The sequence below is a fragment of the Echinops telfairi genome, unplaced genomic scaffold, assembly GCF_000313985.2.
Source record: "Echinops telfairi isolate 266 unplaced genomic scaffold, ASM31398v2 ScPeMD7_443;HRSCAF=831, whole genome shotgun sequence".
Classification (NCBI taxonomy): Eukaryota; Metazoa; Chordata; class Mammalia; order Afrosoricida; family Tenrecidae; genus Echinops; species Echinops telfairi.
Genome location: NW_022104341.1, coordinates 83,061,439 through 83,080,555, shown reverse-complemented (window position 1 = coordinate 83,080,555; position 19,117 = coordinate 83,061,439). Strand labels below are relative to the sequence as shown.

At 41.1% G+C, this 19,117-nt stretch overlaps 1 long non-coding RNA gene across 2 annotated transcripts in view; it reads left to right on the top strand.

The window, feature by feature from the left end:
* LOC123521904 overlaps positions 1 to 19,117 on the top strand; it is a 71,648-nt gene that overhangs the window by 1,907 nt on the left and 50,624 nt on the right. For both annotated transcript variants that reach the window (XR_006680255.1, XR_006680256.1), the window contains exon 2: positions 8,543 to 8,650. This is a non-coding gene — a long non-coding RNA (uncharacterized LOC123521904). The remainder of the gene's footprint in view (positions 1 to 8,542; positions 8,651 to 19,117) is intronic.

The following is a 19,117-nucleotide window of genomic DNA, read 5'->3' as shown; positions in this document are numbered from 1 at the left end:
GAGGGGATAAAGAGGAGCTGATATCAAGGAGTTTGAGAAGAAAGAAAATGTTTTGAAACTGATTGTGGTAGCAATTGTGCAATACTGCTTGAGGTGGGATTATGGAATGTTATGATATATGTAAGGGCTCCCAATAAAAAGATTAAAATAATAATAAAGAAGAAAAAGATTAAACCACTACTGTGGGGTCGATTTAAACTCATAGCAACTGTGTAAGAGAGGGTAGAACTGCTGCATAGGGTTTCCAAGGCAGTAAATCTTTTTTTTTCTTTTTAAATCTCTTTATTGGGGACTCATACAACTCTTATCACAACCCATCCATCCATTGTGTCAAATATATTTGTACATTTGTTGCTATCATCATTCTTAAAACATTTGCTTTCTACTTGAACCCTTGGTATCAGCTCCTCACTTATCCCACTCCCTCCCCACCATCCTCCCTCACAAACCCTTGATAATTTATAAATTATTATTTTGTCATGTCTTACACTGTTCGGCATATCCCTTCACCCACTTTTCTGTTGTCCGTCCCCCAGGGAGGGAGTTATACATAGATCATTGTGATCCTTTCCCCCTTTCTACCCCACCTTCCCCTTACCCTCCTAGTATCGCTCCTCTCATTATTGGTCCTGAGGGGTTTATCTGTCCTGGATTCCCTGTGTTTCCAGTTCTTATCTGTACCAGTTTACTTCCTTTGGTCTAGCCGGATTTGTAAGGTAGAATTGGGATCATGATAGTGCGGGGGAGGAAGCATTTAGGAACTAGAGGAAAGTTGTATGTTTCATCGTTGCTATACTGCATCCTGACTGGCTCATCTCCTCCCCGCAACCTTTATGTAAGGGGATGTCCAGTTGCTACAGATGGGCTTTGGGTCTCCACTCCGCACTCCCCCTTATTCACAATGATATGATTTTTTGTTCTTTGATGCCTGATAAACCTGATCCCATCAATGCCTAGTGACCACGTAGGCTGATGTGCTTCTTTCATGTGGGCTTTGTTGCTTCTCAGCTAGATGGCCACTTTTTCTCAGCTAGATGGCCTTTAAGACCCCAGATGTTATATCTTTTGATAGCCGGGCACCATCAGCTTTCTTCACTACATTTGCTTATGTACCCATTTGTCTTCAGCAACTGTGTTGGGAAGGTGAGCATCATGAAATGCCAATTTAATAGAACAAAGTATTCTTGCATTGAGGGAGTACTTGAATAGGGGCCCAATGTTTTTCTGCTACCTTTATACTAAAGCTATAAATATATGCACATAAATCTATTTCCCCATCATCATATATAAATATATTTACATATGTACATGCCTGTATTTAGACCTCTATAAATGCCCTTTTCCTCTATTTCCTTTTTCTTTCCTCTTGTCCCACTATCATGCTCAGCCTTCATTTGAGTTTCAGTAATTCCTCTGAGTTACTTTACCCTTGATCAAGCCCTACCAAGCGTCCTACACCCTCCTCGCCATCAATTTTGGCTCACTTGTTCCCTTGTCCCTGAGGTTGTTAACACCCAGTTCCTTTCCCCCACCTCCCCTTCTCCCATATGTCCCCCACCCTCCCACCCCCAGAACCATCAGTCCCGTTATTTTCTCCTCCAGCTTGTTTATCCCACCTATCTTATCTAGATAGACCTGCAGAGATAAAAGTATGTACAAAAAAACAAAATAGAGCAAAACAAAGCCACAAAAGAAAACAAAACCACAACACCAAAAAAAGAAAAGAAAAGCCTGTAAATAGTTCAAGGTCTATTTGTTGACCTTTAGGAGTGTTTTCCTGTGTAGTCTGATGGCCCCAAAGTCTATTTTGGTATTCCCTCTGGACTTCTTTGCTCTGCTCCTCTTGCTGTTCTGCTGCACACCCTTAGTGTTTTGCCTTGGGCGCAATTCCCGTACTGTGTCTCCAGTGTTGTCCCCCATAGGACTATGGGTCAGTGAAGGATGTCCTGTCTTGTAGTGGGGCTGGCCATATAGTCCTCTCTGTGCTTTGGCTGCTCTGAGCAGGGATAATCATCCTCAAGGTTTGGTGGGCCAGGATGTGCTCCACCCTCTCTTCCTCCCCCTTCATTTGCTTCTGTGTGCTCTGATCAGACATGTCCCTCTCCCTGAGCTGTAGTTTCAGTGCTGTCCTTTGAAGTAAATTATTTGGGGGGGGGGCTGTCCACATAGTTGGGATTGGGGCTGGCCCCACAGATCTCTCTATTGGTTCCCTGCTTCATGCTGGCATGTTGCATTCACATCTTGTTGGAGCACCGGGTTGAAGTCTGGTCCTCTTTCCCTGTGGAGATATAAACAACACCCTCCCCTTCGGTGGGTTAGTGCCCTGTTCCCCCGCTACCCATGTCTTTTTTTTTTTTCTTCCCCGCCCCCCTCCTTTTTAGTTGGTTACCATATGTATCCCTGGGTTTGGTCTGGCCCCTGCAAGACTGTAAATCTTAATGGAAGTGGTCTGCTTCATCTTTCTCTCATGGAGTGCTGGAAGGATGGAACTGCTATCCTTTCTGTTAGCAGCTCAACTCCTATGAGGAAGTTTTACCCTGTCTTAGAAGCCACTATATGTCAGAGTCAATTCAGTGGTAACCAGCAACAACCGTAAGAATATGAGAGTAACTTAACTGTATGATTCTGCCCAGGGGTCTCTCATCAGTTTCAATCAGATGTTACCTGAGACTGTAATCTCCAAAAATTTAGGCTTTTTCTTACTCTCTCAGAAACCCCTCTACCTATCTAGCTATCTACATAAGCTGAAGGAAAAGCAATGACATAACTGTGGCATGTGACATGGGAGTCTGGACTTCCAGCTCATGTCTTATATTCCCATTCGGACTCAAACAATAATGAACCATGTCCATATTAAAATACATTGTGTACATATCTGGATTTATGATTTGTCAGATTCAGTATAACCCATCTCATGATGAGAAATTGTAGACTCAAAGTCACAAGAAGTGTTGCATCTCTACCAGGACCCAGTAACACTCAAGAGGCTCTTTTTTCTTTCTTTCTTTTTATTAATCATTTTATTGAGGGCTCTTACAAATATTATGACAATCCTTCATTAAATTATATTAAGCACACTTGTACATATGTTGCCATCAACATTTCCAAAATATTTTCTTTCTACTTGAGCCCTTGGTATCAGCTCCTCTTCGCCCACTCTCCCGCCCTCATGAAACCTTGATCTATTGTACATTGCTGTTATTTTGTGTCTTATACTGTCCATTGTCTCCCTTCACCCACATTTCTGTTGTTCGTCCCCCTGGGGGTGGGTTATATATCCAACCTTGTTATGGGTTCCCCTTTCTTCCCTACCCTTATGATATTGCTATCCCACTACTGTTCCTGAGGGTTTTATCTGTCCTGAATTCCATGTGTTGAGAGCTCTTATCTGTACCAATGTGTGTACTCTGGTCTAGCCTGATTTGTAAGGTAGAACTAGGTCATTGTAGTGGTGGGGAGGAAACATTCAGGAACTAAAGGAATGATGTGTTTTGTCAGTGCTATACTGCACCCTGGTTTAATTGTCCCTTCTTTGTAACCCTTCTGTGGGGGGATGTCCAGTTGTCTACAGATGGTCCACTCCAACCCCCCTCGTTCACATTGATATAATTGTTTGGTTTGGATCTTTGGGTACCTGATCCCTGGTCCCATCAATACTTCAGTATCACACAGGCTGCTATGCTTCTTCCATGTGAGCTTGTTGCTTCCCTGTTAGATAGCTGCTTGTTTAACTTCAAGCATTTAAGACCCTAGACCCTATATCTTTTGATAACCAGGCACTATCCAGTTTCTTCACCACTTTGCTTATGCACCCATTTTGTCTTCAGTGATTGTGTCAGGAATGTAAGTATCAAAGAGTGCCTGGTTATTAGAACAAAGTGTTCTTGTGTTTAGGGAGGCCTTGAGTAGAGGCCCAAAGTCTGTCTATTATCGTAATACTTAACATATACATATATGTACATTGGTCTCCATCCCTTTCAATATGAATTAATATATTTACATATATACATGCCTATAGCTATACCTTCATAAATAGATTTTGCTTCCTACGTCTTTCCTCTATTTCCTTTCCCCTTTCTCCTGTTCCACTATCATACTCACCCTCCACTTGGCTCTCAGTAATTCCTCTTGGATACACTATACTTGATCAAACCCCACCAAGCCTCCTTGCCATCATTTGTAGATCTCTTGTTGTTCCCTTATTCCTTAGTTTGTTGGCTCCCTGCTCTTCCTCCCCACTCCATACTCTCCCATATCCATCTCCCACCCCCCTACCCCCGCTTCCATGGGACTGCCAGTCCCACTGTTTTCTCCTTGGGATTGTTTGTCCTGCCTATCTTATATAAATAGACATAGGGCAAAAGAAAAAAATTTTAAAACCCAGTAGATAGTTCCAGGTCTGTCTGCTGACCCTTATGAGCATTTTCCAATCAGGTCTGAGGAGGTGCCACGCTCTGTCCCCCGAGTCAGAAGTCTGTTTTCAGGATTCCTCAGGGACTGGGTTACTTTGCTCCCCTAGCTGCCTGTTGCACTCTTTTTGCATTTCACTCCACTGTGCATGGGACAGACTAGGCACACTTTCCACACAGCATCTCCAGTGCTGTCCCCCACAGTGCTATGGGTCAGTGAGGGAATGTTGTTTTCTCATGGTGGGGGGCCCCTGCAGTTATCTCAGTGCATTGGCTGCTCCAAACAGGGATATTGTCCCCAGGGCTTGGTGGGCATGATGAGGTCCACTTTTCTCTCTCTTTCCCTCTTAGTTCACACCCATGTGGTCTGGACAGACTCGCCACTCTCCCCAGGCTATATCTTCATTGCTGTCCTCTGTATTACATTCTTCTGGGGAGGAGGTCAACATAGCTCCCATTGGGCCCGGCCCCATTGTCCCCTCTGTTAGTTTGTTGCTCCGTGCTAGGGACTCTTTTTCATGGGATGTATAATCCCTTACTTTGAATGTCATTGGCATCACCAGTGGCACAGAAGGTTAAGAGTCAGGCTGCTAACCACAACGTCAGTAGTGCAAACCCACCAGCCACTCCACTGAATGGAATGACTTTGTTCCAGCATCTCAGGGCCTTCATTGAGATTCCATTGTGAGGACCTGTCATAAACTCCATTGCATCTTTTCCCACCCGACATCTCAAGTTTTGTCTGCGGGATCATATAGCTAAAGCATCAAGGCTGCTTGTCCTACAGCCAGAACTGTCCTATCCCAATGAAAGCTGATAGCATTTGATAGCTGATTGAAAGTTGATAGCATTCCATATTATCTCAGTATATGGCTAACATCTGTTACCTTCAGAGCCTGAAAAGGTCTACTAGGTACTATATATACTTTCTTTTATGTGGTGTAGGATGTTATTCACTTTAGATAGAATATCCTGGAATACCCCCAAATTGGGCCCCAAACTTTTGACTAAAGTGGTAGGTCCTTAATCTGCCATAGATTTTATCTTCCACCTTTTGGAGCATGTGCCTTACCAACACCATCATCATGCTAGTAACCTTTTAACAATTCTCCTTACTCAGCATGATGTCATCCATGCAATGTAATGAGTCAGCGTGGTATGCCTTGAGATGATTGGCATCATACTGCATTATGACAGATGATAACATGATTTGACAAAATTATGAGGCAAATTGTAAATAACTATGTTACATAGAAATGTGAAATCTTTCTGATCCTCCTTCTTGATTGAGATTGAAAGGAATACATTTGGGCCGGCCCCAATCCCAACTACGTGGACACCCCCCAGTCCCTGCAGGAGAATTCACTTCAGAGGACAGCACTGAAGCTACAGCTCAGGGAGAGGGACATGTCTGACCAGAGCATACGGGAACAAATGAAGGGGGAGGAAGAGAGAGTGGAGCATATCCTGGCCCACCAAGCCTTGAGGATGATATTCCTGCTCAGAACAGCCAATGCACAGAGAAGACCATATGGCTGGCTCCACTATGAGATACGAAATCCCACACTGACCCATCGCCCTACAGGGGACAACACTGGAGACACAGTATGGGAATTGTGCCCAATCTGATGCCACCACACGAAGGCAAAACACTAAGGGGGTGCAACAGAACAGCAAGGGGAACAGAGCAAAGAAGTCTCCAAGGAATAACAAAAATAGACTTTGGGGCCAGGGCTTGGCACCCCATCAGACTCGACCGGAAAACACTCCTAAAGGCCAATAAACAGTCCTTGAACTAACTACAGGCTTTTCTTTGTTGTTGTTTGTCATTGGCTTTTTGGTATTGTTGTTTTGTTTTCTTTTGCTCTGTCTTGTTTTTGTGCATGTTATTATCTCCGCAGGTCTGTCCAAATAAGATAGGCTGGATGAATAATCTGGAGGAGAAAACAATGGGACTGACAGTTCCAGGGGGCCATGGGAGAGGGGGTGATGGGGAGAAAGGAAGTGGTGTTAACAAACCCAGGGACAAGGGAACAACAAGTGATCCAAATTGGTGGTGAGGAGGGTGTAGGAGGCCTGGAAGGGCATGCTCAAGGGTAAAGTAACCAAGAGGAATTACTGAAACCCAGATGAAGGCTGAGCATGATAGTGGGACAAGAGAAAAGTAAAAGGAAATAGAGGAAAGAACTAGGAGGCAAAGGGCATTTATAGAGGTCTAAATAAAGGCATGTACATATGTAAATATATTTATATATGATGATGGGGAAATAGATTTATGTGCACATATTTATGGGTTTAGTATTAAGGTAGCAGATGGACATTGGGCTTCCACTCAAGTACTACCTCAGCGCAAGAATACTTTGTTCTGTTAATTTGGAATTCCATGATGCTAACCTTCCCGACACGATTGCTGAAGATAAAGTAGGTGCATAAGCAAATGTGGTGAAGAAAGCTGATATGGAGCCCGGCTATCAAAAGATATAGCATCTGGGGTCTTAAAGGCTTGAAGGTAAACAAGCAGCCATCTAGCTCAGAAGCAACAAAGCCCACATAGAAGAAGCACACCAGCCTGTGTGATCATAAGGTGTCGAAGGGATCAGGTATCAGGCATCAAAGAACAAAAAATCAAATCGTTGTGAATGAGGGGGAGTGCAGAGTGGGGACCCAAGACCTATCTGTAGGCAACAGGACATCCCCTTACATAAGCATCGCGGAGAGTAGATGAGGCAGTCAGGGTGCAGTGTAGCAATAGTGAAACACAACTTTCCTCTAGTTCCTAAATGCCTTCTCCCTGCCCCCACCCACCCACTATCATGATCCCAATTCTACCTTACAAATCTGGCTAGACCAGGGATGTGCACTGGTACAGATAGGACCTGGAAACACAGGGAATCCAGGACAGATGATCCCTTCAGGACCAGTGCTGAGAGTGGCAATACCAAGAGGGTGGAGGGAGGGTAGGGTTGAAAGGGGGAACTGATTTTAAGGCTCTACATATAACCCCTCCCTGGGGGATGGACAACGGAACAGTAGGTGAAAGGAGAGGTCAGACAGTGTAAGATATGACAAAATAATAATAATTTGTAAATTATCAAGGGTTCATGAGGGAAGGGGAGTGGGGAGGGAGAGGGAAAATTTAGGAGCTGATACCAAGGGCTCAAGCAGAAAGCAAACATTTTAAGAATGATGATGGCAACAAATGTACAAATGTGCTTGACACAATGAATGGATGTGTGGATTGTGATAAGAGTTGTATGAGCCCCCAATAAAATGATTAAAGAAAACAGAAAGGAATACATTTGCCAATTCAATGGCCACATATTATATTCTAAGGCCACATTAATCTAGTATAACAATAATACTAATGTTCAGTATGGCAGCTGCAATTGGGATTCTACAGATATTCTCTAGAATCTCTCTGCTTCCTGCAAGGGCCATTCTGGCAACGTAAATGAAATTATTGTAATAATCACTACCCTGAATCCTTTCCATTTTCTTTTTTAAAATCTTCAAATATGGCATCACCTCCATCTTCCCATCTGATGCTGTACAGGGATGGGGCATTTTCAAAGGATTCTACTTGGCCTTCCCCAGTATAACATCTACCAGACAGATAAAACACCCAGTGTGGAGGTTACTCCAACTACCAAATATATCAAGCCAACCATAAACTGAGGACCACTGGTTTGATCTATGCTTCCTATAGACCAGTGTAATCCAGATCTTGTCCATGATTACATTTATTACTTCCATGTGTCTCCACTCTACTATGAGAACCATGATGAGATCTCAGGTCTCTAAGTATCAGTATCGCTTCAACCTCTTTGTTCAAAAGTCCTCAAAATATTTGAGTGGCCCCATTTCTTTAGTCAGTTACTCAAGTAAATGACCATAGATCCCTTTGTTAGTTGCCCTTAAATTTTCCTTATTTGACAAGAAAGCATCACAGCAACTTAGTAATAACCATCCCTCTTCCATTGTCCTTAAATTTAACATTACCCCATATATTTACTTGCACTTGTCAGTGTATTCCATTTCTCCTGGATACCATTCTCGACTCACCATTGGGAAAAGTTTTAACAATCGGGCTGACCCTTTGTGCCAGGAGCTGTCTGTGCATCCTTTTCTTTCAGAGATGGAGTCTTCCAGCAGAGGAGTAAGTGATCAAATCTTACTTCCTGCTTTCTGGAACCAACTGTGTCAGATGGAATTCTCCAGGAAACAGACATCAAGACAGAGTTGTAAGTACAAAAGTTTTTAGTAACGCCTGTGCACAGAAAGTAGAGAAAGTAGGCACGGGCAGAGGTAGAATTTTCAGAGTTCAATGTCAACATGACCTAGACTCTGTCAGCCCAACATGAAATCCCAGGACACATAATTGATATAACAATTGCACCCTTCTTGACCAGCAAGTTTGCTTTGCAAGTCATAACAATATAAATGAATGGCTACAAAGAAAGTCACTTTAAAAGGGACAGAAAAAAATCCATGTTTATAATTTTTATTATCTAAATTTTAATTTAATTTATTAACTTTGAAGAATGGTGCCAATGTCCTTACACAAAGATGCATAAATAATCTGATAAAAAAAATAAACGTAATGTTCTGAATACCCTTTGTTGCTTTCTTGGAAGACAAATTTAGAAACCCATTCATTGTTGCAAAGTGGAAACATTTATGCATGATAAATAATGAATTTTATGTCCTCAAAAAAGGGGGGAAAAGCCCCAGATTCCTAAGCGCTTATACCACTGACTTGTTCAGTCATTGGGCAAACCTCTCTGGGAAATGCATGCCAACAGCTCAAAAGTTAAGGTAAACTCCCGTGAAGCTAACAGCTGGAGGCAGAAGGTGATTAGCTGAACACATTCATCACAGCTGAGAAACAAGTCATTTTCAAAGGGGATCTTTATGTCTGCCACTGTTCATGTCCTCTCTGCATACCCACTCTACCCACATCCCTAGACATCCTGAGCTTCTCTGAAGTGTACAATACAAACAGCGTCCTTCTTTATGGATCACCCTGCACATGAAGATGCCTCCGTTTCATAGTCCCCCATCTGGCAAAGTCAGGTTGTCCATCTGCCTTCCATTCTCCAAAATTCCATTAACGTTTGCCCTCTACTGTCTTCATATCTGTACTTTTCGTGCTTGTGGACAGACTTTTTGAATTTTGTATTAGGCATGTAGCTCAGGGTTTGGCAGACTTTTTCTATAAAGGGCGATATATTAAATATCTTAGGCTTTTCAGGCCACAAGCATCCCTGTCATGTATGAGGGAGCTTCCAAGAATTCTTGGGGAAATGGAATTTTTTCATGAGCTTTCTGACATTCCCTTGTACTCTTATTTTTTAACCTTCCCTTTTAAAATGTACAAATCATTCTTCACTCAAAGGTCATTTAAAGGAGGGTGGGGTGGGGTGGGGTGGAGCTTGGCTGTGGTTCACCAATCTGTGACCTAAAGTGAGACTTTATCAAAATGTGATCCATAAATTAGCAACATCATCAACACCTAGGACGTGATAGGAATGTTGACTCTCAGGTCCTACCTCAGAACTGCTGGATCAAAATGGAACTTTAAGAAGCTCCCCCAATTAATTCACATACACTTTAAAGTTTAAGAAGTATTGCTCTAGAGAGATTTTGGAGAGGGAGCAGAGATAAACATAGATGTTCAACCATGCTTAACCATAATTCCCCTTTCATTATTTAACCTGATTTGAGTTCCGGTTTGTAATACAGTATTTGCTAGTGGAGGCATGTTAACTCATAACTCCTTGCAAATTACTTCACTTTTCGAGATCTTAAATTCTTCTCCATAACATTAAATAATTTAATTGGAGGATATTTATGGGTCTCTTAAAGCTTTCAAATTCAGTGACCCTTTGCTTCTAGTTTGGGGAAGGACTGGAGGAGGAAAGAGAACAGAACTGCTGGGCAGAAAGCAAAAGTGAAAAAACCTGAGGTGTAGAGAGGCCAAGACCCTATTCTTGGATCTTATCATTTACTTAAAGATTTTTATTTCTCAGAACAAAAGTAGATATACCATGAAACTCAGAAACCTAAGATCAGGCAACCTAAGATTCATGATCCCTTAGTTGCACAAACCCCTTTAAAGCTCTGTACTTAATTTTATATCCATGGTGTTATATTGTTTTTCTTAAAGAGATTCCCCCCCCCCAAACTGCATCAACTCATGACCCTACAAAAGTTGAATCTGCCCAATTTCTGAGACTTAATAAGAAATCATTACCAGAACAGTGCACAAAAAGAGATTGAGAACAATAGCCAGACTGTCTGGAGTTGAGTTACTAAGCTTCTCCCCTAAGGCTTCTCATATAAGGAACTGAATGAGTCCTGTGATCTAGAATGTGGGTGAGTCAACAGGTGGATTTAAATTGCTCCCAGCCTCAAGGATGTATAGGAAGTGAAACAAGCTAAAAATCATCTTGGCCAAGTCAGATCTACGGGCTTAATTCAGTCACTGCTACAGAATCAGAAGAATGCATAATCTTACTGACTAACCTTGATCGAGCGCTTTCTCGATACTAAATAGTATACTAAACACTCACATTATCTCATAAGACCCTATGGATTACAATGATCTGATCTGCAGCCCATCATGGGACTGGTGCGGGACTAGGTGGCTTTTCACTCCATTTTGCTTCGGGTTACCGTAAGTTTGGGACCAACTTGACAACAGGACACACCCAGAAGTGTGAATCAGAAGTAAATTTTTAAAAGCTCAGCAATAAGAACAGCAACATCAATCTTGTCAAGCCTGTGAGTTCAATAACATTGCAGTTTTTATAGATGAGGAAACAGATCTGAAGAGGAGGACCTGCCCAAGGTCATATACCAGTAAATGAGATCCATTGAAATTCAAAACTACACGTCTGACTCCAACCCTGACCCTTAATCACCATAATTGCATCCAAAAAGTGCTGTTCAAAAACTGTTGTGAGATTTTAAGAATACAGACAACTTTCTTCTACTCAGTTTCCCCTGCTTTGAGCAACCCATACCACCTCACACACACTGTGGTTTAAAACTCCACCGCAATGACAATAGTGGTTTATCTGTGAAACTGTTGTTTAAAATCTAATCCCAAAGGCCTCCAGGATGAAGATCAACAACATTAACGTGCTATGCCAAGTTTCACCTATTCATTTTGATTTTTAGTTTCACAGATTAGTAATAGCAATGCTTCCTTAGAAATCTCCACAGTTGTGTTACAATGATGACTCTGTTTGCATTAGAATGCTGCCTGGCAGGTGTGAGGAGAATGTTCATCAGGGTGAAAGCCCAAAAATGAGAGACAGAGAGAGGGAGAAGAGATCATAATAAACGCAAAGAATTGAGGATTAATACTTTGTCCAAGAAAAAACAAAGACAGTAGTTTCTTCTTCCTGTCGTATTCCCCTTCACTTCTGTCTAGTATAATCGTTAAACTAGAACTTACATGTCAACTTTCTTTCCTCTTCCTTCTAACCACAGGCCACAGCTCCTTTAAAGAACACAATTGTAGTTCCCGCTTACTTTGGTATATGTCACTACGTCTTACTCATGGGATTACCAGTATAAATCGCATTCCAAACCAAACTCACTGCCGCTGAGTCGATTCACACTCGTAGTGATCCTATAGAACAGAGTAGAGCTGCCCCTTTGAGCTTCTGATATTTTAAATCTTTAGAAGAGCCTCATCTTTGTCCCAAGGAGAGACTGATGGGTTCAAACTGCTGACCCAAGGCTCCTTCATCAGAATACCAACTATCCCCTATTATCTAGCCTCTGATGAAACTTTGCATGCAATGAGCGAACAGAAAGAACTTTCACTATAGTTTCCACAGTCAGCGTTTCTTCTGGAAAGATGACAATGTAGTGGAATCTCTGGACTTTGTAGCATTAGTGGTGTTGTGGTAACTCGTTCGGCTGCTAACTACAGGGTCAGCAGTTCAAAACCACCAGCGGCTCCACAAAGAAAGACCAGGCTTTCTGCTTCCATAAAGAGTTACAGTCTTGGAAACCCACAGGGACAGTTCTACCATGTGCTATAGGGTCACTGTGAGTTGGCATCAACTTGATGGCAGTGAGTTTGGTTTTGGTTTTGGATGTCAGTGAGGTATGTGTAAATATGTAAGTAGAACCTGTTAAACATAATTCCTGCTTTAAAACATTTCTGAAGTTTGGCTAATTTGCACACCTACTTCCCACAGTGGTTTCTCAAAATCCCCTTCATTAAGACGCTAAAACTCAGTCTATCATTTTCAGAAAATGAACTATATATACTTCTATTTTACTAAAAACAAAAGGTCATTGGTCTCACCTTCTCCATCTGTCCTACTTTCGATATCTAAAGATTACAGCAGCTATCTTGCCTTCCTTTCATCCTGTCTCCTATCACAGTTAAGCTCTCTGCCTCTCTCCTCAACCATTATGGTAGTTACATAATGTCATGTCAACTTGAAGATATATGAGTATAAAAGTGTAATGGTGATAGTCAGCCTGTCAATCAGTTCACAGCCTGATGTTGCTTCTGTAGTGTGGCCTCTCTCTCTGCCTTCACTTCCTGGTTGGCTGACCCTGATTGCTGCCAGAGCCACTGCCATTGGGATCCAAATGACCTTGCACCCACTAGCCTGTTTTTTCCTGCATTCCACATCATTACATGTGACTGTGTGAGTCTGAAGAAGGACTTATGGACTAGTGTCGGACTTACGGACTTGTGTTGGACTGGGCTGGGATTTCTTCCTGATATATAACTACATCTTTTTTCTTTTTAAATCATTTTATTGGGGGCTCCTACAATTCATATCACAATCCATTCATACATCCATGTGTCAAGCACATATGTACATTTGTTGCCATCATCATTCTCAAAACATTTGCCTTCTACCTGAGCCCTTAATATCGGCTGCTCATTTTTCCCCCTCTCTCCCCACTTCCCCTCCCCCATAAACCCTCCACAATTCATAAATTATTATTATTTTGTCATATTTACACTGTCCGACGTCTCCTCCTGCCCTCTTCTCTGCTGTCCATCCCCCAGGGAGGAGGCTGTATGTGGATTCTTGTAATCAGTTCCCCCTTTCTACCCCACATTCCCTCCACCCTCTAGGCATCACCACTCTCACCACTGGTCCTGAAGGAGTCGTCTGTCCTGGATTCCCTGTGTTTCCAGTTGCTATCTGTACCAATGTACATCCTCTGGTCTAGCCAGATTTGTAAGGTACAATTGGGATCATGATAGTGGGGGGTGGGGGAGCATTCAAGAACTAGAGGAAAGATATGTTTCATCGTTGCTACCCTGCTGCACCCTGACTAGCACATTTCCCCACAACCCTTCAGTAAGGGGATGTCCAGTTGCCTACCGATGGGCTTTGAGTCTCCACTCTGCACTCACCCACCTTTACAATGATATGATTTTTTTATAAAACTACATCTTGATATAAAGCTTTCTTACACATATATAAGTGTCATTGTATTTGTTTCTCTAGTCAACACTGTCTAACAGACCTACCTTCTCTGAGTTCTTTAGAATCTTCCTTACACGATTATGCCCATAATTTTTAGGTTCTCAATTTCTTTCCTTCCACTAAGTCTTTTCATTCTGCCTTCTAATATGTACAAAATCTCCTATCTAGGAGATAAAGGGGCTTCCATTTGACCTGTAAATTCATCCTACTTCCTGTTATATTTCATATTTTCTTCTTTTCATGCTTGTCTTTTCATTGCTGTACTTACTGAATAATAAATGTGCAACACTTAATAGTCTCTACCTCCTTACCACTATCTCCTAATGCCCTGGAGTTCAGACATTACGGAAAACTGCCAGCACCAAGAATCTCTGACACCGAGAATTAAGGGAAGCAGCTTACATGAGGAAAGGGTAAAAGCTGCTTGAGTGGTTACCTCTCTAAATCTTTCTCCCTGTTCATGTGGCTATACAGCTGTCCTTTCACACAGCAGAAGTCTGGAGATTGATTTTCTGGAGAAGATATGACAAGGACCTCTGTAATGAAGGATGCCAGACATAGGAATTGAGAATCTTACAAAAACAGGGTGACCAAATGACCCATGTACATATGGAATAGCACATGCCCATACTACTCACAGAACACTGGTAGTTGGTCCTCTACCTCAGGCCAAAAAAAAAAAAGTAGAAAACTCTTATCTGGGTAATCTGATTAGTCCCAGAGAAATACCTAAAGATACTGAGATCAGGAGTTCCCCAACAAATGACCTGAGTTCACAGAGAGACTCAAAGTTAATAAACCCCACCTCATACTCAAGTCTCTAAGCAGCTTCAGTCTTCAACTACTAATCATGACCTATAAACCAAACTCACTGCCATCGAGCCAATGCTGACTCATAGCAACCCCCTGTAAATCAGTATAACCAACTCTCTCTATCTCTCTCGCTCTATATATATATATATATGCACACACACACACATAAAGCTTTTGTTGGGAGAAGAAAATTGCTCAGAGAGAATTGCTCAGAGAGAAAATAACACATCTATAAAACATGGATAAATGTCAAATAATAAGAGAATTCCGAAGATTAAAAAAATCCTATAAAATCTAGGAAATTAAAAACAGCATTAATTTAAATTTTAAATATCAATAGACTGTTTCAGAAACCTTTTAAAAGTGGCCTAGTGTGAATATCAGAGAATTAGGCCTAAAGATACAACATCAGGATAATAGGAGCCCCAGAGAAGCTGAGGGAAAGGCATTATTAGTGAAATAACTCAAGAAAATTTCTTAACATTGAGGTACCTGTACTTGAGTTTCTAGATTTGAAAAGGCTATTGCAAAAAGTGTGAGGTGACTGAAGAATGAAGAGCTTACCTCCACTTCATAAAGGATCTTTTAAGGCATTCCACGGAACAAAAATGTTTCCTGTAAGCAGTTGGGAACCAGCAGAAGTTTTAAAAGAGGGAGTGACCAGGTTAAATTGCTTGTTAGGGATGTAGGGAGGGTATTAGGGCAAGGAGATGGAGACTGAACCATAGTATGGAGAGAAGAGAGAATTACAACAATGAAAATTATTCCAGCACTGTTGAAGTCAGTTGTGAGATGAGTAGTGAAATAGCTACTCATTCTAGGCTGTAGGACTTGGAACAATAAAAAAGATTAGCTGGGAAATAAAGTTAGAAAGTGGCTTCCAATATAATTTTCCTCTAGTTCCTAAATGTTTCCTCCCCGCTCCCACTACCATGACTCGAATTTGACCTTGCAAGACTGGCTAGACCAGAGGATGTACACTGGTATAGATAGGAACTGAAAATACAGGGAATCCAGGGCGGATGAGCCCTGCAGGACCAGTGGTGTGAGTGGCGAAACAGGGAGAGTAAAGGGAGAATGAGTAGGAAAGAGGGAACTGATTACAAGGAACTGTGTGTGACCTCCTCCCTGGGGGACAGACAACCAAAAAGTGGGTGAAGGGAGACGTCGGACAGGGCAAGATATGACAAAATACCCACTTATAAACTATCAAGGGCTCATGAGGGAGGGGGGAGCAGGGAGGGAGGGGAAAAATGAGGACCTAATGTCAGGGGTTTAAGTGGAGAGAAAATGTTTTGAGAAATGATGTACAAATGCGCTTTACACAATTGATGTGTGTATGGATTGCGATAACAGTTGTATGAGCCCCTAATAAAATGTTAAAAAAACAAACAAACAAAAAAAGAAAAGAAAGTGGTTTCCAGTTTCTAACTTGGACTACATAATAAATTTGAAGTCATTAGCCAAAATGGAAAATTTAAAAGCAAGGGGTTTAAAGAAAAGAATAATGAGTTAACTTTGGGGAGTGTTAACCTTGAGGTGCTAGTGAGGTACCCAGGTTCTGAAACTCAGAAAAATAAATTAAGACAAGGGAGAATTTGAGGATTAGAAGAAAAGTTTTTATTTTATGCTAGAAAATGAGATCATGAAGGACAGGAATATAGGCTGTGACAGGAAGAGGGACTAGGATGAAACTAAGTGAACACCAATAATTCATGAATGGAAAACTGGGAGCAGAGAGTCATGCAAGCAGCAAGGAGTAGGATCTAATAAACCAGATGAAGAATATAATTCAAGAAAAATAAATAAATAAATAGTAACAAAAAATCATTTAAGTCTTCCTCCTTGCCAGGTGGCCTGACAACTCAAGCTGTCCATGCTTAATACATTAAGAAAACATCCCAGCCCAGTCCAGATCAAGTCCATAAGTCCAATATTAGCCCATATGTCTGACACTACTCTATAAAGTCCTCTTCAGACTTACAAAACACATGCAGTGACGCCGAATGCAGGGAGATCACAGGCCAGTGGGTGGGAAGTCTTATGGATCCAGTGGTATTGCAAGCATCTCAGTGCTGGTAGGAGTCTCCACATGGCTTCTCTGGCTACAGAGGTCTGGCTTTGACTTCTTGACAGGGTTTCACAGGAGTGAGCAGAAAGAGAGAGAGTCTCCCACCTCCAAGGAGGAAATACAAGATTTCCCAGAATCCTCATGAGAAGGCCATGCCCACACAGAGGTCTCATTGGCTATGACCTGATTGACAGGCTAGACTCCACCCCTTCACTCTTAATCCTCTCAAAATGACAAACGCTTACATAACTGCCACAACAGAGTTCATTGGAGATTTCAGATTAACAGATGAGAAAGAATACCAATTGAAATGTTTTAACTAATGGATGTAGTGCTGGAAGCACCCACCTTTCTATGGCAAGACATTCAGAAGACAGCTACCAGGTGAACTAACTAAAAGATATTCATATTTCTACCCATTCCAAAAAGTGACCGAACAGAATACAGACCATATCAAACAACATCATTAATATTCTGTGTAACTAAAATATTACTGAAGATCAAACAAAACCCATTGCAGCAGTATATTGACAAGAAGCTGCCAGAAATTCAAGCTGGATTCAAAAAAGAACATGGAATGACGAATATCATTGCTGATGTCAGATGGATCTTGGTTGAAAGCAAAGAACACCAAAAAGAGTTTTGCTTCTGTTTAATGACTATGCAAAACCATATAACTGTGTTGTTGTTAGGTGCCTCTGAGTTGGCTTCCACTCAGAGCAAGCCCACGTAGAACAGAACAAAGCACTCCCTGGTCCTGCACTGACCTCACAATTGTTTAAGCTCATTGTTGCAGCCACTTTGTCAGGCCATCTCACTGAGGGTCTCCCTCTTTTTCACTGTCCCACTTTACTGAGCACAAGGTCCTTTCCAGGGTCTAGTTCCTTCTGACATGTCCAAATATGTGAGGCAGTGTCACAATCCTCATTTCTAAGGAGTAATCTGGCTATGTTTCCTCCAAGAAAGATGCTCTTCTGGCAATCTATAGTACTTTCCATATTCTTTGCCAATAGCATAATTCAAATGCATCAATTCTTCTCCAGTCTTCCTTATTCATTGTCCAGCTTCACATGCTTATGAGGCCATTCAAAATACCCTGACTTGGGTCAGGCACAAAGTGACATTTTCAAAGTGACATCTTTGCTTTTTAACATTTTAAAGAGATCTTTTGCAGCAGATATACACAATGCCTCTACGTCTTTATCTACATCTATATATCATGAATTGTTGCTGGCAAGGGGACTTCAATTCATGGAGACCCCATATGTAACAGAGAACTCATTCATTGCTTAGGAGGCTCTGAGTTCTCTGTGGAGTTTCCTTGACTATAATCTTTTATAGAAGCAGATTGCCAAGGCTTTCATTAGTGGTGATGCTGAGTGGGTTTCTTTAAGAGAGATATATATATGTATATAAATAAAAAATAGTTTATTTAGCCATTCATCTGTTGATTGAGATTTAGATTGTTTCTATCCTTTGACGTGATAAATAGTACTGCAGTGAACACCAGAATGCAGTTTCTGATTGTGTTCCTGCTTTTGATTATTTGAGGTGTATATAATAATTCTAAACTTTTAAAATATATGTTCTTAACCTACAGAAACATTCTATTTGAACTTCTGCTAGCAGCATATGAAAATGCCTATTTCTCCATAATCTCACCAATATTTAATACTATCAATGATCCTTTTACCAGTAAAGCAAAGATCAAACAGTTATCAAAATATCTTTGTTGTGTATTGAATTCAGTGGAAATACTTTTGAAGTTTCAGCATTAATATATAGCATTCACTGGTGATTTGAGATAGTTTTATGTTTGCATCTTTGTTTTAATAGTAATGCAGAATCTTTCATTCCTACTTTACTAAGATTTTTGTAACTTCAGGAATATATGTTATACATTAGCAAATGCCTTTTGGCATCTTTTAAGGTGATAATATAATTTTTTTCTTTTTTGATAATTGACATGACAAGTTGTACTTATTAATGTGATAAGTTGCTTGTCTATTATTGAAAGATATTTACATTCCTGGAACAAATATTACATAGTCATGGTAAGTAATTCCATTTATATCTAATGAATTCAATTGCTAAGTTTTATTTAGGAATATTGGTTAAGTGAGATCTTTCTCTTTTTTGAAGCATTTTATTGTGTTTTAGGTGAAAGTTTCACTGCAAATAAGTTTCCCATTCACACACAAATTGTTCATGACACTGGTTGCTATTCCAGCAATGTATCAGTTCTCTCCTCATTTCTACCTTGCCTTCCCTTTTTTTTTCTTTCTTTTTTTCATTTTACTGGGGGCTCATACAACTCTTATCACAATCCATACATCCATCATTGTGTG